This window comes from Schistocerca serialis, chromosome 2 (genome assembly GCF_023864345.2).
Source record: "Schistocerca serialis cubense isolate TAMUIC-IGC-003099 chromosome 2, iqSchSeri2.2, whole genome shotgun sequence".
In the NCBI taxonomy this organism is placed as follows: domain Eukaryota; kingdom Metazoa; phylum Arthropoda; class Insecta; order Orthoptera; family Acrididae; genus Schistocerca; species Schistocerca serialis.
Window position 1 is genome coordinate 804,494,012 of NC_064639.1, and position 21,396 is coordinate 804,515,407.

At 51.4% G+C, this 21,396-nt stretch overlaps 28 non-coding genes across 28 annotated transcripts; 4 read left to right on the plus strand and 24 right to left on the minus strand.

Moving 5' to 3' along the window:
• Positions 1–762: 762 nt before the first annotated feature.
• On the minus strand, positions 763–834 carry Trnap-cgg (transfer RNA proline (anticodon CGG)). Its single transcript has one exon. It is a non-coding gene; the product is annotated as a tRNA-Pro (tRNA).
• A 397-nt stretch (positions 835–1,231) lies between these two features.
• On the minus strand, positions 1,232–1,303 carry Trnap-cgg (transfer RNA proline (anticodon CGG)). Its single transcript has one exon. It is a non-coding gene; the product is annotated as a tRNA-Pro (tRNA).
• Positions 1,304–1,538: 235 nt separating this feature from the next.
• Positions 1,539–1,611, plus strand: Trnav-uac (transfer RNA valine (anticodon UAC)). Its single transcript has one exon. It is a non-coding gene; the product is annotated as a tRNA-Val (tRNA).
• A 601-nt stretch (positions 1,612–2,212) lies between these two features.
• Trnap-ugg (transfer RNA proline (anticodon UGG)) lies at positions 2,213–2,284 on the minus strand. The gene has a single exon. It is a non-coding gene; the product is annotated as a tRNA-Pro (tRNA).
• A 1,648-nt stretch (positions 2,285–3,932) lies between these two features.
• On the minus strand, positions 3,933–4,004 carry Trnap-cgg (transfer RNA proline (anticodon CGG)). Its single transcript has one exon. It is a non-coding gene; the product is annotated as a tRNA-Pro (tRNA).
• A 235-nt stretch (positions 4,005–4,239) lies between these two features.
• Positions 4,240–4,312, plus strand: Trnav-uac (transfer RNA valine (anticodon UAC)). The gene has a single exon. It is a non-coding gene; the product is annotated as a tRNA-Val (tRNA).
• Positions 4,313–4,913: 601 nt separating this feature from the next.
• On the minus strand, positions 4,914–4,985 carry Trnap-ugg (transfer RNA proline (anticodon UGG)). The gene has a single exon. It is a non-coding gene; the product is annotated as a tRNA-Pro (tRNA).
• A 1,648-nt stretch (positions 4,986–6,633) lies between these two features.
• Positions 6,634–6,705, minus strand: Trnap-cgg (transfer RNA proline (anticodon CGG)). The gene has a single exon. It is a non-coding gene; the product is annotated as a tRNA-Pro (tRNA).
• Positions 6,706–7,102: 397 nt separating this feature from the next.
• Positions 7,103–7,174, minus strand: Trnap-cgg (transfer RNA proline (anticodon CGG)). Its single transcript has one exon. It is a non-coding gene; the product is annotated as a tRNA-Pro (tRNA).
• A 397-nt stretch (positions 7,175–7,571) lies between these two features.
• Trnap-cgg (transfer RNA proline (anticodon CGG)) lies at positions 7,572–7,643 on the minus strand. Its single transcript has one exon. It is a non-coding gene; the product is annotated as a tRNA-Pro (tRNA).
• A 235-nt stretch (positions 7,644–7,878) lies between these two features.
• Trnav-uac (transfer RNA valine (anticodon UAC)) lies at positions 7,879–7,951 on the plus strand. Its single transcript has one exon. It is a non-coding gene; the product is annotated as a tRNA-Val (tRNA).
• Positions 7,952–8,552: 601 nt separating this feature from the next.
• On the minus strand, positions 8,553–8,624 carry Trnap-cgg (transfer RNA proline (anticodon CGG)). Its single transcript has one exon. It is a non-coding gene; the product is annotated as a tRNA-Pro (tRNA).
• Positions 8,625–8,859: 235 nt separating this feature from the next.
• Trnav-uac (transfer RNA valine (anticodon UAC)) lies at positions 8,860–8,932 on the plus strand. The gene has a single exon. It is a non-coding gene; the product is annotated as a tRNA-Val (tRNA).
• A 601-nt stretch (positions 8,933–9,533) lies between these two features.
• Positions 9,534–9,605, minus strand: Trnap-ugg (transfer RNA proline (anticodon UGG)). The gene has a single exon. It is a non-coding gene; the product is annotated as a tRNA-Pro (tRNA).
• Positions 9,606–11,253: 1,648 nt separating this feature from the next.
• Trnap-cgg (transfer RNA proline (anticodon CGG)) lies at positions 11,254–11,325 on the minus strand. Its single transcript has one exon. It is a non-coding gene; the product is annotated as a tRNA-Pro (tRNA).
• A 400-nt stretch (positions 11,326–11,725) lies between these two features.
• Positions 11,726–11,797, minus strand: Trnap-cgg (transfer RNA proline (anticodon CGG)). The gene has a single exon. It is a non-coding gene; the product is annotated as a tRNA-Pro (tRNA).
• A 400-nt stretch (positions 11,798–12,197) lies between these two features.
• Trnap-cgg (transfer RNA proline (anticodon CGG)) lies at positions 12,198–12,269 on the minus strand. The gene has a single exon. It is a non-coding gene; the product is annotated as a tRNA-Pro (tRNA).
• Positions 12,270–12,669: 400 nt separating this feature from the next.
• On the minus strand, positions 12,670–12,741 carry Trnap-ugg (transfer RNA proline (anticodon UGG)). The gene has a single exon. It is a non-coding gene; the product is annotated as a tRNA-Pro (tRNA).
• Positions 12,742–14,389: 1,648 nt separating this feature from the next.
• Positions 14,390–14,461, minus strand: Trnap-cgg (transfer RNA proline (anticodon CGG)). The gene has a single exon. It is a non-coding gene; the product is annotated as a tRNA-Pro (tRNA).
• A 400-nt stretch (positions 14,462–14,861) lies between these two features.
• Positions 14,862–14,933, minus strand: Trnap-cgg (transfer RNA proline (anticodon CGG)). The gene has a single exon. It is a non-coding gene; the product is annotated as a tRNA-Pro (tRNA).
• A 400-nt stretch (positions 14,934–15,333) lies between these two features.
• On the minus strand, positions 15,334–15,405 carry Trnap-cgg (transfer RNA proline (anticodon CGG)). The gene has a single exon. It is a non-coding gene; the product is annotated as a tRNA-Pro (tRNA).
• A 400-nt stretch (positions 15,406–15,805) lies between these two features.
• Positions 15,806–15,877, minus strand: Trnap-ugg (transfer RNA proline (anticodon UGG)). Its single transcript has one exon. It is a non-coding gene; the product is annotated as a tRNA-Pro (tRNA).
• A 1,648-nt stretch (positions 15,878–17,525) lies between these two features.
• Trnap-cgg (transfer RNA proline (anticodon CGG)) lies at positions 17,526–17,597 on the minus strand. Its single transcript has one exon. It is a non-coding gene; the product is annotated as a tRNA-Pro (tRNA).
• Positions 17,598–17,997: 400 nt separating this feature from the next.
• Trnap-cgg (transfer RNA proline (anticodon CGG)) lies at positions 17,998–18,069 on the minus strand. Its single transcript has one exon. It is a non-coding gene; the product is annotated as a tRNA-Pro (tRNA).
• A 400-nt stretch (positions 18,070–18,469) lies between these two features.
• Positions 18,470–18,541, minus strand: Trnap-cgg (transfer RNA proline (anticodon CGG)). Its single transcript has one exon. It is a non-coding gene; the product is annotated as a tRNA-Pro (tRNA).
• Positions 18,542–18,941: 400 nt separating this feature from the next.
• Trnap-ugg (transfer RNA proline (anticodon UGG)) lies at positions 18,942–19,013 on the minus strand. The gene has a single exon. It is a non-coding gene; the product is annotated as a tRNA-Pro (tRNA).
• Positions 19,014–20,658: 1,645 nt separating this feature from the next.
• Trnap-cgg (transfer RNA proline (anticodon CGG)) lies at positions 20,659–20,730 on the minus strand. The gene has a single exon. It is a non-coding gene; the product is annotated as a tRNA-Pro (tRNA).
• Positions 20,731–21,130: 400 nt separating this feature from the next.
• On the minus strand, positions 21,131–21,202 carry Trnap-cgg (transfer RNA proline (anticodon CGG)). Its single transcript has one exon. It is a non-coding gene; the product is annotated as a tRNA-Pro (tRNA).
• Positions 21,203–21,396: the final 194 nt, after the last annotated feature.

The window sequence follows — 21,396 nt, forward strand, 5'->3', positions numbered from 1 at the left end:
GCTCCTCAACGAATTTCTCATAAGTGTCACTCGAAATAAATTTGATGAATAACGAGTACTGCACAAAGTCCAACTGGAACGTGTCGACTATATCTTCCGGCAATTTCAGATCCTCAAAAATCCACTCATGGATTTCGAAAGCCGTCGGTCGTAAGGCAGCACGATCGAAAACACACTGAACGCTGTTCGCTCTGTTAATTGTCGACATCTTACTTACAACAGTGGTACAGAAACAAACGTTAACAGCGCTCGAACACGCTGCGCAGCTCTCCACCTCAGCACTGCTCGCGACGTAAACACTGGCCCGCGCCGCCGCCCGTCACCGCGCGATGTGCACTGGCCGAGTGCCTGAGCACGACTGAGCCTGCCGCCGAGCCCAGGCAAAGTGCCGCTAACGAAGCGATTGCCTTTGGTGACATCTTTTGCAATAACGACTGCGCGAATCGACGGTATCTCGTAAGGAAGGAAAGAGCAGCAGCAGCTGCCGCCGAGCCCAGGCGCCGTGCCTAACACGCAGGTCCCCGGCTCGATTGCGGGCGGAAACCCGTTTTCGTCCCACTCAGCAAGACACTTGCTACGATCTCTACTGTGACCATTTAAATCAACTTCAAACGTTCCATCAGCAGGGTGCACATGGCTCAAATGAAACATGAAACGGTTTCAGAACTGGTTGTCGGATTTTAGCGCTGACTTGGAGGCCTGGAAATGCGCGAAACAGCCGCCGCCATGCGATTTGTTACCACACCGTTGTTCAAAACGCAAGGGCTCGTCCGGGATTTGAACCCGGGACCTCCTGCACCCGAAGCAGGAATCATACCCCTAGACCAACGAGCCTGCCGCCGCGCCCAGGCAAAGTGCCGCTAACGAAGCGATTGCCTTTGGTGACATCTTTTGCAATAACGACTGCGCGAATCGACGGTATCTCGTAAGGAAGGAAAGAGCAGCAGCAGCTGCCGCCGAGCCCAGGCGCCGTGCCTAACACGCAGGTCCCCGGCTCGATTGCGGGCGGAAACCCGTTTTCGTCCCACTCAGCAAGACACTTGCTACGATCTCTACTGTGACCATTTAAATCAACTTCAAACGTTCCATCAGCAGGGTGCACATGGCTCAAATGAAACATGAAACGGTTTCAGAACTGGTTGTCGGATTTTAGCGCTGACTTGGAGGCCTGGAAATGCGCGAAACAGCCGCCGCCATGCGATTTGTTACCACACCGTTGTACAAAACTCAAGGGCTCGTCCGGGATTTGAACCCGGGACCTCCTGCACCCGAAGCAGGAATCATACCCCTAGACCAACGAGCCTATTCGTTCCGAAAACGCACTGCATGTGAATGACGCCACCTTTGATGGTCTCACCATGTAGGGCTGCAGCTCAGCCAGCGTTCTCCCTGTCTGTCGCGGTTGGATTGTTTCCATCGACGTCTTTTACTACAGGAACTTCACGAATCGGAGGGAGCTCGTAGCCGATGCCCTTGCTAACACAGAAGACAAACTGTTGCTATTACGAGTCTCCGGGTGGTACATGAAAAGAACCGTCGTTTCCGTGGTGTAGCGGTTATCACGTCTGCTTTACACGCAGAAGGTCCCCGGTTCGATCCCGGGCGGGAACACAACAATTTTAATCTATATTTCGGATTTCATTTCCGAGATGACCTCACGTCCGCGAATGCAGAGACAAGCAATGTCGTATGCTAGACGGATAGGGCGTCATTTTACTGTCAAATACTGTTGCTCTCTTATTGCACCGGTATTTGGTAACTGAGAACGCCCCTAGCTCCATTATGGCTGGCAAAATTTATAATCCGGTTCTTCAGGGCTACTTCAAGTGCGCTTGCTACTGGCTTTCCTGAGCTCACCCTACTCGCCTTGTCACAGCTCTGTCAAAGTGTGATGCTAACTAATAATGAAAAACTCTTAGCCACGCTCAATCTTACATGCCACCCCTTGGTTGTTGCCGTCGCTAGTAAGATGAGGGTAGACTGTCGCACAATTAAGCTGAATCTCCACTCACGGTGCACATATCCCGCAAAGACAACCTTGTTTTCCGTTGCATGCAAAATTACCGTCTGCCTTTCTACCGAATTCCACCTACGTACTTTACTGGTGCCGCATTCTTGTTATATCCACGTGCTATAACAGGCGTCTACTCTTCATTGAGGAGCTGCAACCGGGGCTGAGTTCCACCTACGCTTCAGCACGGTCAAAATGGCAGGGCTCGTCCGGGATTTGAACCCGGGACCTCCTGCACCCAAAGCAGGAATCATACCCCTAGACCAACGAGCCACCTGGCTGGAGCAGTCAAGTTAATCCCAAGTAGTGGGCCTCACAGGGAACACAAACTTTCACGCGAATTCGCAAGATAAACGCTTTCTGCAGGCAGCACTCACCACTGTTGAGAAGAATATTAAAGGCAACGAATAAAAAGCGAAATAACTTCATCGAGCACTGCTTATGAACAGCCGGCAGTGCCTCAGTTTCGGTATGTGGTTTCTCAGGGTTAAGAGGAGGCGAATGCACTAAACAAAAGAACATCGGGAAACCAAGCACCAACTCATAACGAAAAGATTGCACAATATACTGCAAGCAAAATTTCCAGAAGACGGATACTGAAGACGCCGCAGACAAAAGAATTATTCTATGCAGTAACGATTATCTAGGAAGCGTGAATTGCATGTGCTGCTCCACCACACAACTTCTTTTGATACTGTTTTACTTATTCTAAATTTTCATTACCTGATCGTCTCTAAAATACTGTGCGGTTATCACCTGGTTTCCAACAGCGATAGTAGTAAGTAAATCGACTACAAAGTCTTTCAAAGTAGGTCAGACACAAAAAAAAAAAAAAAAAATCGGAGCTGCGTGTAGCTCATGTCATTCTGCTTTCAATGGTGAATCTCCGGCTGGGAGTAGTGGCGTACTTCTGTAATCCAAGCTTCTGGGAGGCCGTTGTGTGGGAGAGATCTGGAAACAACTACAGATTCGACCGTTCCACGAGCTCAGGAACGGCCGCGATGCCTTCATCGAGCTCTGCAGATCGACAGATGATAGTGTGGAAATTTCGGCAAGCGGTGGCTAAGGGTTAAGAGAAGCCAAACACTATACACAAGAAAGTCGGGAAACCGAAGCACACAACTCATAACGAAAAGATTGCGGAATGCAGTGCGAAAGCAAAACTTCGAGAAGACCAACTCTGAAGCCATCGGCGAGCTAGGAATTATTCCGCACAAGAAGCGATCATGTAGGAAGAGCGAGCCGAGGCTGTCGCTCGACCACACAATAAATTTTTGCTTAATCCCAATTTGCAGTACCGGTTCGACACTAGAATACTGCGCCTTGGTTCTTCCAAAAGCGATAGTAATAAGCACGTCGACTGCAGTGTCATTTGGGGTAGTGAGTCAGACATGGAGAGGATCTGGGGCGGGTGGAATATGCAACGACAGGGGCATTGCAGGGCGGCCGCCGGCTCCTTGCGCTGTGGCGCACCGGTGCCGGCGGCGGCCTGGCTGGGCTGCTGGTGCCTCCATGTAGAGCTGCCGCCGAGCCCAGGCAAAGTGCCGCTAACGAAGCGATTGCCTTTGGTGACATCTTTTGCAATAACGACTGCGCGAATCGACGGTATCTCGTAAGGAAGGAAAGAGCAGCAGCAGCTGCCGCCGAGCCCAGGCGCCGTGCCTAACACGCAGAAGGTCCCCGGCTCGATTGCGGGCGGAAACCCGTTTTCGTCCCACTCAGCAAGACACTTGCTACGATCTCTACTGTGACCATTTAAATCAACTTCAAACGTTCCATCAGCAGGGTGCACATGGCTCAAATGAAACATGAAACGGTTTCAGAACTGGTTGTCGGATTTTAGCGCTGACTTGGAGGCCTGGAAATGCGCGAAACAGCCGCCGCCATGCGATTTGTTACCACACCGTTGTACAAAACGCAAGGACTCGTCCGGGATTTGAACCCGGGACCTCCTGCACCCGAAGCAGGAATCATACCCCTAGACCAACGAGCCTATTCGTTCCGAAAACGCACTGCATGTGAATGACGCCACCTTTGATGGTCTCACCATGTAGGGCTGCAGCTCAGCCAGCGTTCTCCCTGTCTGTCGCGGTTGGATTGTTTCCATCGACGTCTTTTACTACAGGAACTTCACGAATCGGAGGGAGCTCGTAGCCGATGCCCTTGCTAACACAGAAGACAAACTGTTGCTATTACGAGTCTCCGGGTGGTACATGAAAAGAACCGTCGTTTCCGTGGTGTAGCGGTTATCACGTCTGCTTTACACGCAGAAGGTCCCCGGTTCGATCCCGGGCGGGAACACAACAATTTTAATCTATATTTCGGATTTCATTTCCGAGATGACCTCACGTCCGCGAATGCAGAGACAAGCAATGTCGTATGCTAGACGGATAGGGCGTCATTTTACTGTCAAATACTGTTGCTCTCTTATTGCACCGGTATTTGGTAACTGAGAACGCCCCTAGCTCCATTATGGCTGGCAAAATTTATAATCCGGTTCTTCAGGGCTACTTCAAGTGCGCTTGCTACTGGCTTTCCTGAGCTCACCCTACTCGCCTTGTCACAGCTCTGTCAAAGTGTGATGCTAACTAATAATGAAAAACTCTTAGCCACGCTCAATCTTACATGCCACCCCTTGGTTGTTGCCGTCGCTAGTAAGATGAGGGTAGACTGTCGCACAATTAAGCTGAATCTCCACTCACGGTGCACATATCCCGCAAAGACAACCTTGTTTTCCGTTGCATGCAAAATTACCGTCTGCCTTTCTACCGAATTCCACCTACGTACTTTACTGGTGCCGCATTCTTGTTATATCCACGTGCTATAACAGGCGTCTACTCTTCATTGAGGAGCTGCAACCGGGGCTGAGTTCCACCTACGCTTCAGCACGGTCAAAATGGCAGGGCTCGTCCGGGATTTGAACCCGGGACCTCCTGCACCCAAAGCAGGAATCATACCCCTAGACCAACGAGCCACCTGGCTGGAGCAGTCAAGTTAATCCCAAGTAGTGGGCCTCACAGGGAACACAAACTTTCACGCGAATTCGCAAGATAAACGCTTTCTGCAGGCAGCACTCACCACTGTTGAGAAGAATATTAAAGGCAACGAATAAAAAGCGAAATAACTTCATCGAGCACTGCTTATGAACAGCCGGCAGTGCCTCAGTTTCGGTATGTGGTTTCTCAGGGTTAAGAGGAGGCGAATGCACTAAACAAAAGAACATCGGGAAACCAAGCACCAACTCATAACGAAAAGATTGCACAATATACTGCAAGCAAAATTTCCAGAAGACGGATACTGAAGACGCCGCAGACAAAAGAATTATTCTATGCAGTAACGATTATCTAGGAAGCGTGAATTGCATGTGCTGCTCCACCACACAACTTCTTTTGATACTGTTTTACTTATTCTAAATTTTCATTACCTGATCGTCTCTAAAATACTGTGCGGTTATCACCTGGTTTCCAACAGCGATAGTAGTAAGTAAATCGACTACAAAGTCTTTCAAAGTAGGTCAGACACAAAAAAAAAAAAAAAATCGGAGCTGCGTGTAGCTCATGTCATTCTGCTTTCAATCGTGAATCTCCGGCTGGGAGTAGTGGCGTACTTCTGTAATCCAAGCTTCTGGGAGGCCGTTGTGTGGGAGAGATCTGGAAACAACTACAGATTCGACCGTTCCACGAGCTCAGGAACGGCCGCGATGCCTTCATCGAGCTCTGCAGATCGACAGATGATAGTGTGGAAATTTCGGCAAGCGGTGGCTAAGGGTTAAGAGAAGCCAAACACACTAAACACAAGAAAGTCGGGAAACCGAAGCACACAACTCATAACGAAAAGATTGCGGAATGCAGTGCGAAAGCAAAACTTCGAGAAGACCAACTCTGAAGCCATCGGCGAGCTAGGAATTATTCCGCACAAGAAGCGATCATGTAGGAAGAGCGAGCCGAGGCTGTCGCTCGACCACACAATAAATTTTTGCTTAATCCCAATTTGCAGTACCGGTTCGACACTAGAATACTGCGCCTTGGTTCTTCCAAAAGCGATAGTAATAAGCACGTCGACTGCAGTGTCATTTGGGGTAGTGAGTCAGACATGGAGAGGATATGGGGCGGGTGGAATATGCAACGACAGGGGCATTGCAGGGCGGCCGCCGGCTCCTTGCGCTGTGGCGCACCGGTGCCGGCGGCGGCCTGGCTGGGCTGCTGGTGCCTCCATGTAGAGCTGCCGCCGAGCCCAGGCAAAGTGCCGCTAACGAAGCGATTGCCTTTGGTGACATCTTTTGCAATAACGACTGCGCGAATCGACGGTATCTCGTAAGGAAGGAAAGAGCAGCAGCAGCTGCCGCCGAGCCCAGGCGCCGTGCCTAACACGCAGAAGGTCCCCGGCTCGATTGCGGGCGGAAACCCGTTTTCGTCCCACTCAGCAAGACACTTGCTACGATCTCTACTGTGACCATTTAAATCAACTTCAAACGTTCCATCAGCAGGGTGCACATGGCTCAAATGAAACATGAAACGGTTTCAGAACTGGTTGTCGGATTTTAGCGCTGACTTGGAGGCCTGGAAATGCGCGAAACAGCCGCCGCCATGCGATTTGTTACCACACCGTTGTTCAAAACGCAAGGGCTCGTCCGGGATTTGAACACGGGACCTCCTGCACCCGAAGCAGGAATCATACCCCTAGACCAACGAGCCTGCCGCCGCGCCCAGGCAAAGTGCCGCTAACGAAGCGATTGCCTTTGGTGACATCTTTTGCAATAACGACTGCGCGAATCGACGGTATCTCGTAAGGAAGGAAAGAGCAGCAGCAGCTGCCGCCGAGCCCAGGCGCCGTGCCTAACACGCAGGTCCCCGGCTCGATTGCGGGCGGAAACCCTTTTTCGTCCCACTCAGCAAGACACTTGCTACGATCTCTACTGTGACCATTTAAATCAACTTCAAACGTTCCATCAGCAGGGTGCACATGGCTCAAATGAAACATGAAACGGTTTCAGAACTGGTTGTCGGATTTTAGCGCTGACTTGGAGGCCTGGAAATGCGCGAAACAGCCGCCGCCATGCGATTTGTTACCACACCGTTGTTCAAAATGCAAGGGCTCGTCCGGGATTTGAACCCGGGACCTCCTGCACCCGAAGCAGGAATCATACCCCTAGACCAACGAGCCTGCCGCCGCGCCCAGGCAAAGTGCCGCTAACGAAGCGATTGCCTTTGGTGACATCTTTTGCAATAACGACTGCGCGAATCGACGGTATCTCGTAAGGAAGGAAAGAGCAGCAGCAGCTGCCGCCGAGCCCAGGCGCCGTGCCTAACACGCAGGTCCCCGGCTCGATTGCGGGCGGAAACCCGTTTTCGTCCCACTCAGCAAGACACTTGCTACGATCTCTACTGTGACCATTTAAATCAACTTCAAACGTTCCATCAGCAGGGTGCACATGGCTCAAATGAAACATGAAACGGTTTCAGAACTGGTTGTCGGATTTTAGCGCTGACTTGGAGGCCTGGAAATGCGCGAAACAGCCGCCGCCATGCGATTTGTTACCACACCGTTGTACAAAACTCAAGGGCTCGTCCGGGATTTGAACCCGGGACCTCCTGCACCCGAAGCAGGAATCATACCCCTAGACCAACGAGCCTATTCGTTCCGAAAACGCACTGCATGTGAATGACGCCACCTTTGATGGTCTCACCATGTAGGGCTGCAGCTCAGCCAGCGTTCTCCCTGTCTGTCGCGGTTGGATTGTTTCCATCGACGTCTTTTACTACAGGAACTTCACGAATCGGAGGGAGCTCGTAGCCGATGCCCTTGCTAACACAGAAGACAAACTGTTGCTATTACGAGTCTCCGGGTGGTACATGAAAAGAACCGTCGTTTCCGTGGTGTAGCGGTTATCACGTCTGCTTTACACGCAGAAGGTCCCCGGTTCGATCCCGGGCGGGAACACAACAATTTTAATCTATATTTCGGATTTCATTTCCGAGATGACCTCACGTCCGCGAATGCAGAGACAAGCAATGTCGTATGCTAGACGGATAGGGCGTCATTTTACTGTCAAATACTGTTGCTCTCTTATTGCACCGGTATTTGGTAACTGAGAACGCCCCTAGCTCCATTATGGCTGGCAAAATTTATAATCCGGTTCTTCAGGGCTACTTCAAGTGCGCTTGCTACTGGCTTTCCTGAGCTCACCCTACTCGCCTTGTCACAGCTCTGTCAAAGTGTGATGCTAACTAATAATGAAAAACTCTTAGCCACGCTCAATCTTACATGCCACCCCTTGGTTGTTGCCGTCGCTAGTAAGATGAGGGTAGACTGTCGCACAATTAAGCTGAATCTCCACTCACGGTGCACATATCCCGCAAAGACAACCTTGTTTTCCGTTGCATGCAAAATTACCGTCTGCCTTTCTACCGAATTCCACCTACGTACTTTACTGGTGCCGCATTCTTGTTATATCCACGTGCTATAACAGGCGTCTACTCTTCATTGAGGAGCTGCAACCGGGGCTGAGTTCCACCTACGCTTCAGCACGGTCAAAATGGCAGGGCTCGTCCGGGATTTGAACCCGGGACCTCCTGCACCCGAAGCAGGAATCATACCCCTAGACCAACGAGCCTATTCGTTCCGAAAACGCACTGCATGTGAATGACGCCACCTTTGATGGTCTCACCATGTAGGGCTGCAGCTCAGCCAGCGTTCTCCCTGTCTGTCGCGGTTGGATTGTTTCCATCGACGTCTTTTACTACAGGAACTTCACGAATCGGAGGGAGCTCGTAGCCGATGCCCTTGCTAACACAGAAGACAAACTGTTGCTATTACGAGTCTCCGGGTGGTACATGAAAAGAACCGTCGTTTCCGTGGTGTAGCGGTTATCACGTCTGCTTTACACGCAGAAGGTCCCCGGTTCGATCCCGGGCGGGAACACAACAATTTTAATCTATATTTCGGATTTCATTTCCGAGATGACCTCACGTCCGCGAATGCAGAGACAAGCAATGTCGTATGCTAGACGGATAGGGCGTCATTTTACTGTCAAATACTGTTGCTCTCTTATTGCACCGGTATTTGGTAACTGAGAACGCCCCTAGCTCCATTATGGCTGGCAAAATTTATAATCCGGTTCTTCAGGGCTACTTCAAGTGCGCTTGCTACTGGCTTTCCTGAGCTCACCCTACTCGCCTTGTCACAGCTCTGTCAAAGTGTGATGCTAACTAATAATGAAAAACTCTTAGCCACGCTCAATCTTACATGCCACCCCTTGGTTGTTGCCGTCGCTAGTAAGATGAGGGTAGACTGTCGCACAATTAAGCTGAATCTCCACTCACGGTGCACATATCCCGCAAAGACAACCTTGTTTTCCGTTGCATGCAAAATTACCGTCTGCCTTTCTACCGAATTCCACCTACGTACTTTACTGGTGCCGCATTCTTGTTATATCCACGTGCTATAACAGGCGTCTACTCTTCATTGAGGAGCTGCAACCGGGGCTGAGTTCCACCTACGCTTCAGCACGGTCAAAATGGCAGGGCTCGTCCTGGATTTGAACCCGGGACCTCCTGCACCCAAAGCAGGAATCATACCCCTAGACCAACGAGCCACCTGGCTGGAGCAGTCAAGTTAATCCCAAGTAGTGGGCCTCACAGGGAACACAAACTTTCACGCGAATTCGCAAGATAAACGCTTTCTGCAGGCAGCACTCACCACTGTTGAGAAGAATATTAAAGGCAACGAATAAAAAGCGAAATAACTTCATCGAGCACTGCTTATGAACAGCCGGCAGTGCCTCAGTTTCGGTATGTGGTTTCTCAGGGTTAAGAGGAGGCGAATGCACTAAACAAAAGAACATCGGGAAACCAAGCACCAACTCATAACGAAAAGATTGCACAATATACTGCAAGCAAAATTTCCAGAAGACGGATACTGAAGACGCCGCAGACAAAAGAATTATTCTATGCAGTAACGATTATCTAGGAAGCGTGAATTGCATGTGCTGCTCCACCACACAACTTCTTTTGATACTGTTTTACTTATTCTAAATTTTCATTACCTGATCGTCTCTAAAATACTGTGCGGTTATCACCTGGTTTCCAACAGCGATAGTAGTAAGTAAATCGACTACAAAGTCTTTCAAAGTAGGTCAGACACAAAAAAAAAAAAAAAAAAATCGGAGCTGCGTGTAGCTCATGTCATTCTGCTTTCAATCGTGAATCTCCGGCTGGGAGTAGTGGCGTACTTCTGTAATCCAAGCTTCTGGGAGGCCGTTGTGTGGGAGAGATCTGGAAACAACTACAGATTCGACCGTTCCACGAGCTCAGGAACGGCCGCGATGCCTTCATCGAGCTCTGCAGATCGACAGATGATAGTGTGGAAATTTCGGCAAGCGGTGGCTAAGGGTTAAGAGAAGCCAAACACACTAAACACAAGAAAGTCGGGAAACCGAAGCACACAACTCATAACGAAAAGATTGCGGAATGCAGTGCGAAAGCAAAACTTCGAGAAGACCAACTCTGAAGCCATCGGCGAGCTAGGAATTATTCCGCACAAGAAGCGATCATGTAGGAAGAGCGAGCCGAGGCTGTCGCTCGACCACACAATAAATTTTTGCTTAATCCCAATTTGCAGTACCGGTTCGACACTAGAATACTGCGCCTTGGTTCTTCCAAAAGCGATAGTAATAAGCACGTCGACTGCAGTGTCATTTGGGGTAGTGAGTCAGACATGGAGAGGATATGGGGCGGGTGGAATATGCAACGACAGGGGCATTGCAGGGCGGCCGCCGGCTCCTTGCGCTGTGGCGCACCGGTGCCGGCGGCGGCCTGGCTGGGCTGCTGGTGCCTCCATGTAGAGCTGCCGCCGAGCCCAGGCAAAGTGCCGCTAACGAAGCGATTGCCTTTGGTGACATCTTTTGCAATAACGACTGCGCGAATCGACGGTATCTCGTAAGGAAGGAAAGAGCAGCAGCAGCTGCCGCCGAGCCCAGGCGCCGTGCCTAACACGCAGGTCCCCGGCTCGATTGCGGGCGGAAACCCGTTTTCGTCCCACTCAGCAAGACACTTGCTACGATCTCTACTGTGACCATTTAAATCAACTTCAAACGTTCCATCAGCAGGGTGCACATGGCTCAAATGAAACATGAAACGGTTTCAGAACTGGTTGTCGGATTTTAGCGCTGACTTGGAGGCCTGGAAATGCGCGAAACAGCCGCCGCCATGCGATTTGTTACCACACCGTTGTACAAAACGCAAGGGCTCGTCCGGGATTTGAAACCGGGACCTCCTGCACCCGAAGCAGGAATCATACCCCTAGACCAACGAGCCTGCCGCCGCGCCCACGCAAAGTGCCGCTAACGAAGCGATTGCCTTTGGTGACATCTTTTGCAATAACGACTGCGCGAATCGACGGTATCTCGTAAGGAAGGAAAGAGCAGCAGCAGCTGCCGCCGAGCCCAGGCGCCGTGCCTAACACGCAGAAGGTCCCCGGCTCGATTGCGGGCGGAAACCCGTTTTCGTCCCACTCAGCAAGACACTTGCTACGATCTCTACTGTGACCATTTAAATCAACTTCAAACGTTCCATCAGCAGGGTGCACATGGCTCAAATGAAACATGAAACGGTTTCAGAACTGGTTGTCGGATTTTAGCGCTGACTTGGAGGCCTGGAAATGCGCGAAACAGCCGCCGCCATGCGATTTGTTACCACACCGTTGTACAAAACGCAAGGACTCGTCCGGGATTTGAACCCGGGACCTCCTGCACCCGAAGCAGGAATCATACCCCTAGACCAACGAGCCTGCCGCCGAGCCCAGGCAAAGTGCCGCTAACGAAGCGATTGCCTTTGGTGACATCTTTTGCAATAACGACTGCGCGAATCGACGGTATCTCGTAAGGAAGGAAAGAGCAGCAGCAGCTGCCGCCGAGCCCAGGCGCCGTGCCTAACACGCAGAAGGTCCCCGGCTCGATTGCGGGCGGAAACCCGTTTTCGTCCCACTCAGCAAGACACTTGCTACGATCTCTACTGTGACCATTTAAATCAACTTCAAACGTTCCATCAGCAGGGTGCACATGGCTCAAATGAAACATGAAACGGTTTCAGAACTGGTTGTCGGATTTTAGCGCTGACTTGGAGGCCTGGAAATGCGCGAAACAGCCGCCGCCATGCGATTTGTTACCACACCGTTGTACAAAACGCAAGGACTCGTCCGGGATTTGAACCCGGGACCTCCTGCACCCGAAGCAGGAATCATACCCCTAGACCAACGAGCCTGCCGCCGAGCCCAGGCAAAGTGCCGCGCTCGAAGCGATTGCCTTTGGTGACATCTTTTGCAATAACGACTGCGCGAATCGACGGTATCTCGTAAGGAAGGAAAGAGCAGCAGCAGCTGCCGCCGAGCCCAGGCGCCGTGCCTAACACGCAGAAGGTCCCCGGCTCGATTGCGGGCGGAAACCCGTTTTCGTCCCACTCAGCAAGACACTTGCTACGATCTCTACTGTGACCATTTAAATCAACTTCAAACGTTCCATCAGCAGGGTGCACATGGCTCAAATGAAACATGAAACGGTTTCAGAACTGGTTGTCGGATTTTAGCGCTGACTTGGAGGCCTGGAAATGCGCGAAACAGCCGCCGCCATGCGATTTGTTACCACACCGTTGTACAAAACGCAAGGACTCGTCCGGGATTTGAACCCGGGACCTCCTGCACCCAAAGCAGGAATCATACCCCTAGACCAACGAGCCACCTGGCTGGAGCAGTCAAGTTAATCCCAAGTAGTGGGCCTCACAGGGAACACAAACTTTCACGCGAATTCGCAAGATAAACGCTTTCTGCAGGCAGCACTCACCACTGTTGAGAAGAATATTAAAGGCAACGAATAAAAAGCGAAATAACTTCATCGAGCACTGCTTATGAACAGCCGGCAGTGCCTCAGTTTCGGTATGTGGTTTCTCAGGGTTAAGAGGAGGCGAATGCACTAAACAAAAGAACATCGGGAAACCAAGCACCAACTCATAACGAAAAGATTGCAAAATATACTGCAAGCAAAATTTCCAGAAGACGGATACTGAAGACGCCGCAGACAAAAGAATTATTCTATGCAGTAACGATTATCTAGGAAGCGTGAATTGCATGTGCTGCTCCACCACACAACTTCTTTTGATACTGTTTTACTTATTCTAAATTTTCATTACCTGATCGTCTCTAAAATACTGTGCGGTTATCACCTGGTTTCCAACAGCGATAGTAGTAAGTAAATCGACTACAAAGTCTTTCAAAGTAGGTCAGACACAAAAAAAAAAAAAAAAAAATCGGAGCTGCGTGTAGCTCATGTCATTCTGCTTTCAATCGTGAATCTCCGGCTGGGAGTAGTGGCGTACTTCTGTAATCCAAGCTTCTGGGAGGCCGTTGTGTGGGAGAGATCTGGAAACAACTACAGATTCGACCGTTCCACGAGCTCAGGAACGGCCGCGATGCCTTCATCGAGCTCTGCAGATCGACAGATGATAGTGTGGAAATTTCGGCAAGCGGTGGCTAAGGGTTAAGAGAAGCCAAACACACTAAACACAAGAAAGTCGGGAAACCGAAGCACACAACTCATAACGAAAAGATTGCGGAATGCAGTGCGAAAGCAAAACTTCGAGAAGACCAACTCTGAAGCCATCGGCGAGCTAGGAATTATTCCGCACAAGAAGCGATCATGTAGGAAGAGCGAGCCGAGGCTGTCGCTCGACCACACAATAAATTTTTGCTTAATCCCAATTTGCAGTACCGGTTCGACACTAGAATACTGCGCCTTGGTTCTTCCAAAAGCGATAGTAATAAGCACGTCGACTGCAGTGTCATTTGGGGTAGTGAGTCAGACATGGAGAGGATATGGGGCGGGTGGAATATGCAACGACAGGGGCATTGCAGGGCGGCCGCCGGCTCCTTGCGCTGTGGCGCACCGGTGCCGGCGGCGGCCTGGCTGGGCTGCTGGTGCCTCCATGTAGAGCTGCCGCCGAGCCCAGGCAAAGTGCCGCTAACGAAGCGATTGCCTTTGGTGACATCTTTTGCAATAACGACTGCGCGAATCGACGGTATCTCGTAAGGAAGGAAAGAGCAGCAGCAGCTGCCGCCGAGCCCAGGCGCCGTGCCTAACACGCAGGTCCCCGGCTCGATTGCGGGCGGAAACCCGTTTTCGTCCCACTCAGCAAGACACTTGCTACGATCTCTACTGTGACCATTTAAATCAACTTCAAACGTTCCATCAGCAGGGTGCACATGGCTCAAATGAAACATGAAACGGTTTCAGAACTGGTTGTCGGATTTTAGCGCTGACTTGGAGGCCTGGAAATGCGCGAAACAGCCGCCGCCATGCGATTTGTTACCACACCGTTGTACAAAACGCAAGGGCTCGTCCGGGATTTGAAACCGGGACCTCCTGCACCCGAAGCAGGAATCATACCCCTAGACCAACGAGCCTGCCGCCGCGCCCAGGCAAAGTGCCGCTAACGAAGCGATTGCCTTTGGTGACATCTTTTGCAATAACGACTGCGCGAATCGACGGTATCTCGTAAGGAAGGAAAGAGCAGCAGCAGCTGCCGCCGAGCCCAGGCGCCGTGCCTAACACGCAGAAGGTCCCCGGCTCGATTGCGGGCGGAAACCCGTTTTCGTCCCACTCAGCAAGACACTTGCTACGATCTCTACTGTGACCATTTAAATCAACTTCAAACGTTCCATCAGCAGGGTGCACATGGCTCAAATGAAACATGAAACGGTTTCAGAACTGGTTGTCGGATTTTAGCGCTGACTTGGAGGCCTGGAAATGCGCGAAACAGCCGCCGCCATGCGATTTGTTACCACACCGTTGTACAAAACGCAAGGACTCGTCCGGGATTTGAACCCGGGACCTCCTGCACCCGAAGCAGGAATCATACCCCTAGACCAACGAGCCTGCCGCCGAGCCCAGGCAAAGTGCCGCTAACGAAGCGATTGCCTTTGGTGACATCTTTTGCAATAACGACTGCGCGAATCGACGGTATCTCGTAAGGAAGGAAAGAGCAGCAGCAGCTGCCGCCGAGCCCAGGCGCCGTGCCTAACACGCAGAAGGTCCCCGGCTCGATTGCGGGCGGAAACCCGTTTTCGTCCCACTCAGCAAGACACTTGCTACGATCTCTACTGTGACCATTTAAATCAACTTCAAACGTTCCATCAGCAGGGTGCACATGGCTCAAATGAAACATGAAACGGTTTCAGAACTGGTTGTCGGATTTTAGCGCTGACTTGGAGGCCTGGAAATGCGCGAAACAGCCGCCGCCATGCGATTTGTTACCACACCGTTGTACAAAACGCAAGGACTCGTCCGGGATTTGAACCCGGGACCTCCTGCACCCGAAGCAGGAATCATACCCCTAGACCAACGAGCCTGCCGCCGAGCCCAGGCAAAGTGCCGCGCTCGAAGCGATTGCCTTTGGTGACATCTTTTGCAATAACGACTGCGCGAATCGACGGTATCTCGTAAGGAAGGAAAGAGCAGCAGCAGCTGCCGCCGAGCCCAGGCGCCGTGCCTAACACGCAGAAGGTCCCCGGCTCGATTGCGGGCGGAAACCCGTTTTCGTCCCACTCAGCAAGACACTTGCTACGATCTCTACTGTGACCATTTAAATCAACTTCAAACGTTCCATCAGCAGGGTGCACATGGCTCAAATGAAACATGAAACGGTTTCAGAACTGGTTGTCGGATTTTAGCGCTGACTTGGAGGCCTGGAAATGCGCGAAACAGCCGCCGCCATGCGATTTGTTACCACACCGTTGTACAAAACGCAAGGACTCGTCCGGGATTTGAACCCGGGACCTCCTGCACCCAAAGCAGGAATCATACCCCTAGACCAACGAGCCACCTGGCTGGAGCAGTCAAGTTAATCCCAAGTAGTGGGCCTCACAGGGAACACAAACTTTCACGCGAATTCGCAAGATAAACGCTTTCTGCAGGCAGCACTCACCACTGTTGAGAAGAATATTAAAGGCAACGAATAAAAAGCGAAATAACTTCATCGAGCACTGCTTATGAACAGCCGGCAGTGCCTCAGTTTCGGTATGTGGTTTCTCAGGGTTAAGAGGAGGCGAATGCACTAAACAAAAGAACATCGGGAAACCAAGCACCAACTCATAACGAAAAGATTGCAAAATATACTGCAAGCAAAATTTCCAGAAGACGGATACTGAAGACGCCGCAGACAAAAGAATTATTCTATGCAGTAACGATTATCTAGGAAGCGTGAATTGCATGTGCTGCTCCACCACACAACTTCTTTTGATACTGTTTTACTTATTCTAAATTTTCATTACCTGATCGTCTCTAAAATACTGTGTGGTTATCACCTGGTTTCCAACAGCGATAGTAGTAAGTAAATCGACTACAAAGTCTTTCAAAGTAGGTCAGACACAAAAAAAAAAAAAAAAAAATCGGAGCTGCGTGTAGCTCATGTCATTCTGCTTTCAATCGTGAATCTCCGGCTGGGAGTAGTGGCGTACTTCTGTAATCCAAGCTTCTGGGAGGCCGTTGTGTGGGAGAGATCTGGAAACAACTACAGATTCGACCGTTCCACGAGCTCAGGAACGGCCGCGATGCCTTCATCGAGCTCTGCAGATCGACAGATGATAGTGTGGAAATTTCGGCAAGCGGTGGCTAAGGGTTAAGAGAAGCCAAACACACTAAACACAAGAAAGTCGGGAAACCGAAGCACACAACTCATAACGAAAAGATTGCGGAATGCAGTGCGAAAGCAAAACTTCGAGAAGACCAACTCTGAAGCCATCGGCGAGCTAGGAATTATTCCGCACAAGAAGCGATCATGTAGGAAGAGCGAGCCGAGGCTGTCGCTCGACCACACAATAAATTTTTGCTTAATCCCAATTTGCAGTACCGGTTCGACACTAGAATACTGCGCCTTGGTTCTTCCAAAAGCGATAGTAATAAGCACGTCGACTGCAGTGTCATTTGGGGTAGTGAGTCAGACATGGAGAGGATATGGGGCGGGTGGAATATGCAACGACAGGGGCATTGCAGGGCGGCCGCCGGCTCCTTGCGCTGTGGCGCACCGGTGCCGGCGGCGGCCTGGCTGGGCTGCTGGTGCCTCCATGTAGAGCTGCCGCCGAGCCCAGGCAAAGTGCCGCTAACGAAGCGATTGCCTTTGGTGACATCTTTTGCAATAACGACTGCGCGAATCGACGGTATCTCGTAAGGAAGGAAAGAGCAGCAGCAGCTGCCGCCGAGCCCAGGCGCCGTGCCTAACACGCAGGTCCCCGGCTCGATTGCGGGCGGAAACCCGTTTTCGTCCCACTCAGCAAGACACTTGCTACGATCTCTACTGTGACCATTTAAATCAACTTCAAACGTTCCATCAGCAGGGTGCACATGGCTCAAATGAAACATGAAACGGTTTCAGAACTGGTTGTCGGATTTTAGCGCTGACTTGGAGGCCTGGAAATGCGCGAAACAGCCGCCGCCATGCGATTTGTTACCACACCGTTGTACAAAACGCAAGGGCTCGTCCGGGATTTGAAACCGGGACCTCCTGCACCCGAAGCAGGAATCATACCCCTAGACCAACGAGCCTGCCGCCGCGCCCAGGCAAAGTGCCGCTAACGAAGCGATTGCCTTTGGTGACATCTTTTGCAATAACGACTGCGCGAATCGACGGTATCTCGTAAGGAAGGAAAGAGCAGCAGCAGCTGCCGCCGAGCCCAGGCGCCGTGCCTAACACGCAGAAGGTCCCCGGCTCGATTGCGGGCGGAAACCCGTTTTCGTCCCACTCAGCAAGACACTTGCTACGATCTCTACTGTGACCATTTAAATCAACTTCAAACGTTCCATCAGCAGGGTGCACATGGCTCAAATGAAACATGAAACGGTTTCAGAACTGGTTGTCGGATTTTAGCGCTGACTTGGAGGCCTGGAAATGCGCGAAACAGCCGCCGCCATGCGATTTGTTACCACACCGTTGTACAAAACGCAAGGACTCGTCCGGGATTTGAACCCGGGACCTCCTGCACCCGAAGCAGGAATCATACCCCTAGACCAACGAGCCTGCCGCCGAGCCCAGGCAAAGTGCCGCTAACGAAGCGATTGCCTTTGGTGACATCTTTTGCAATAACGACTGCGCGAATCGACGGTATCTCGTAAGGAAGGAAAGAGCAGCAGCAGCTGCCGCCGAGCCCAGGCGCCGTGCCTAACACGCAGAAGGTCCCCGGCTCGATTGCGGGCGGAAACCCGTTTTCGTCCCACTCAGCAAGACACTTGCTACGATCTCTACTGTGACCATTTAAATCAACTTCAAACGTTCCATCAGCAGGGTGCACATGGATCAAATGAAACATGAAACGGTTTCAGAACTGGTTGTCGGATTTTAGCGCTGACTTGGAGGCCTGGAAATGCGCGAAACAGCCGCCGCCATGCGATTTGTTACCACACCGTTGTACAAAACGCAAGGACTCGTCCGGGATTTGAACCCGGGACCTCCTGCACCCGAAGCAGGAATCATACCCCTAGACCAACGAGCCTGCCGCCGAGCCCAGGCAAAGTGCCGCGCTCGAAGCGATTGCCTTTGGTGACATCTTTTGCAATAACGACTGCGCGAATCGACGGTATCTCGTAAGGAAGGAAAGAGCAGCAGCAGCTGCCGCCGAGCCCAGGCGCCGTGCCTAACACGCAGAAGGTCCCCGGCTCGATTGCGGGCGGAAACCCGTTTTCGTCCCACTCAGCAAGACACTTGCTACGATCTCTACTGTGACCATTTAAATCAACTTCAAACGTTCCATCAGCAGGGTGCACATGGCTCAAATGAAACATGAAACGGTTTCAGAACTGGTTGTCGGATTTTAGCGCTGACTTGGAGGCCTGGAAATGCGCGAAACAGCCGCCGCCATGCGATTTGTTACCACACCGTTGTACAAAACGCAAGGACTCGTCCGGGATTTGAACCCGGGACCTCCTGCACCCAAAGCAGGAATCATACCCCTAGACCAACGAGCCACCTGGCTGGAGCAGTCAAGTTAATCCCAAGTAGTGGGCCTCACAGGGAACACAAACTTTCACGCGAATTCGCAAGATAAACGCTTTCTGCAGGCAGCACTCACCACTGTTGAGAAGAATATTAAAGGCAACGAATAAAAAGCGAAATAACTTCATCGAGCACTGCTTATGAACAGCCGGCAGTGCCTCAGTTTCGGTATGTGGTTTCTCAGGGTTAAGAGGAGGCGAATGCACTAAACAAAAGAACATCGGGAAACCAAGCACCAACTCATAACGAAAAGATTGCAAAATATACTGCAAGCAAAATTTCCAGAAGACGGATACTGAAGACGCCGCAGACAAAAGAATTATTCTATGCAGTAACGATTATCTAGGAAGCGTGAATTGCATGTGCTGCTCCACCACACAACTTCTTTTGATACTGTTTTACTTATTCTAAATTTTCATTACCTGATCGTCTCTAAAATACTGTGCGGTTATCACCTGGTTTCCAACAGCGATAGTAGTAAGTAAATCGACTACAAAGTCTTTCAAAGTAGGTCAGACACAAAAAAAAAAAAAAAATCGGAGCTGCGTGTAGCTCATGTCATTCTGCTTTCAATCGTGAATCTCCGGCTGGGAGTAGTGGCGTACTTCTGTAATCCAAGCTTCTGGGAGGCCGTTGTGTGGGAGAGATCTGGAAACAACTACAGATTCGACCGTTCCACGAGCTCAGGAACGGCCGCGATGCCTTCATCGAGCTCTGCAGATCGACAGATGATAGTGTGGAAATTTCGGCAAGCGGTGGCTAAGGGTTAAGAGAAGCCAAACACACTAAACACAAGAAAGTCGGGAAACCGAAGCACACAACTCATAACGAAAAGATTGCGGAATGCAGTGCGAAAGCAAAACTTCGAGAAGACCAACTCTGAAGCCATCGGCGAGCTAGGAATTATTCCGCACAAGAAGCGATCATGTAGGAAGAGCGAGCCGAGGCTGTCGCTCGACCACACAATAAATTTTTGCTTAATCCCAATTTGCAGTACCGGTTCGACACTAGAATACTGCGCCTTGGTTCTTCCAAAAGCGATAGTAATAAGCACGTCGACTGCAGTGTCATTTGGGGTAGTGAGTCAGACATGGAGAGGATATGGGGCGGGTGGAATATGCAACGACAGGGGCATTGCAGGGCGGCCGCCGGCTCCTTGCGCTGTGGCGCACCGGTGCCGGCGGCGGCCTGGCTGGGCTGCTGGTGCCTCCATGTAGAGCTGCCGCCGAGCCCAGGCAAAGTGCCGCTAACGAAGCGATTGCCTTTGGTGACATCTTTTGCAATAACGACTGCGCGAATCGACGGTATCTCGTAAGGAAGGAAAGAGCAGCAGCAGCTGCCGCCGAGCCCAGGCGCCGTGGCTAACACGCAGGTCCCCGGCTCGATTGCGGGCGGAAACCCGTTTTCGTCCCACTCAGCAAGACACTTGCTACGATCTCTACTGTGACCATTTAAATCAACTTCAAACGTTCCATCAGCAGGGTGCACATGGCTCAAATGAAACATGAAACGGTTTCAGAACTGGTTGTCGGATTTTAGCGCTGACTTGGAGGCCTGGAAATGCGCGAAACAGCCGCCGCCATGCGATTTGTTACCACACCGTTGTACAAAACGCAAGGGCTCGTCCGGGATTTGAACCCGGGACCTCCTGCACCCGAAGCAGGAATCATACCCCTAGACCAACGAGCCTGCCGCCGCGCCCAGGCAAAGTGCCGCTAACGAAGCGATTGCCTTTGGTGACATCTTTTGCAATAACGACTGCGCGAATCGACGGTATCTCGTAAGGAAGGAAAGAGCAGCAGCAGCTGCCGCCGAGCCCAGGCGCCGTGCCTAACACGCAGAAGGTCCCCGGCTCGATTGCGGGCGGAAACCCGTTTTCGTCCCACTCAGCAAGACACTTGCTACGATCTCTACTGTGACCATTTAAATCAACTTCAAACGTTCCATCAGCAGGGTGCACATGGCTCAAATGAAACATGAAACGGTTTCAGAACTGGTTGTCGGATTTTAGCGCTGACTTGGAGGCCTGGAAATGCGCGAAACAGCCGCCGCCATGCGATTTGTTACCACACCGTTGTACAAAACGCAAGGACTCGTCCGGGATTTGAACCCGGGACCTCCTGCACCCGAAGCAGGAATCATACCCCTAGACCAACGAGCCTGCCGCCGAGCCCAGGCAAAGTGCCGCGCTCGAAGCGATTGCCTTTGGTGACATCTTTTGCAATAACGACTGCGCGAATCGACGGTATCTCGTAAGGAAGGAAAGAGCAGCAGCAGCTGCCGCCGAGCCCAGGCGCCGTGCCTAACACGCAGAAGGTCCCCGGCTCGATTGCGGGCGGAAACCCGTTTTCGTCC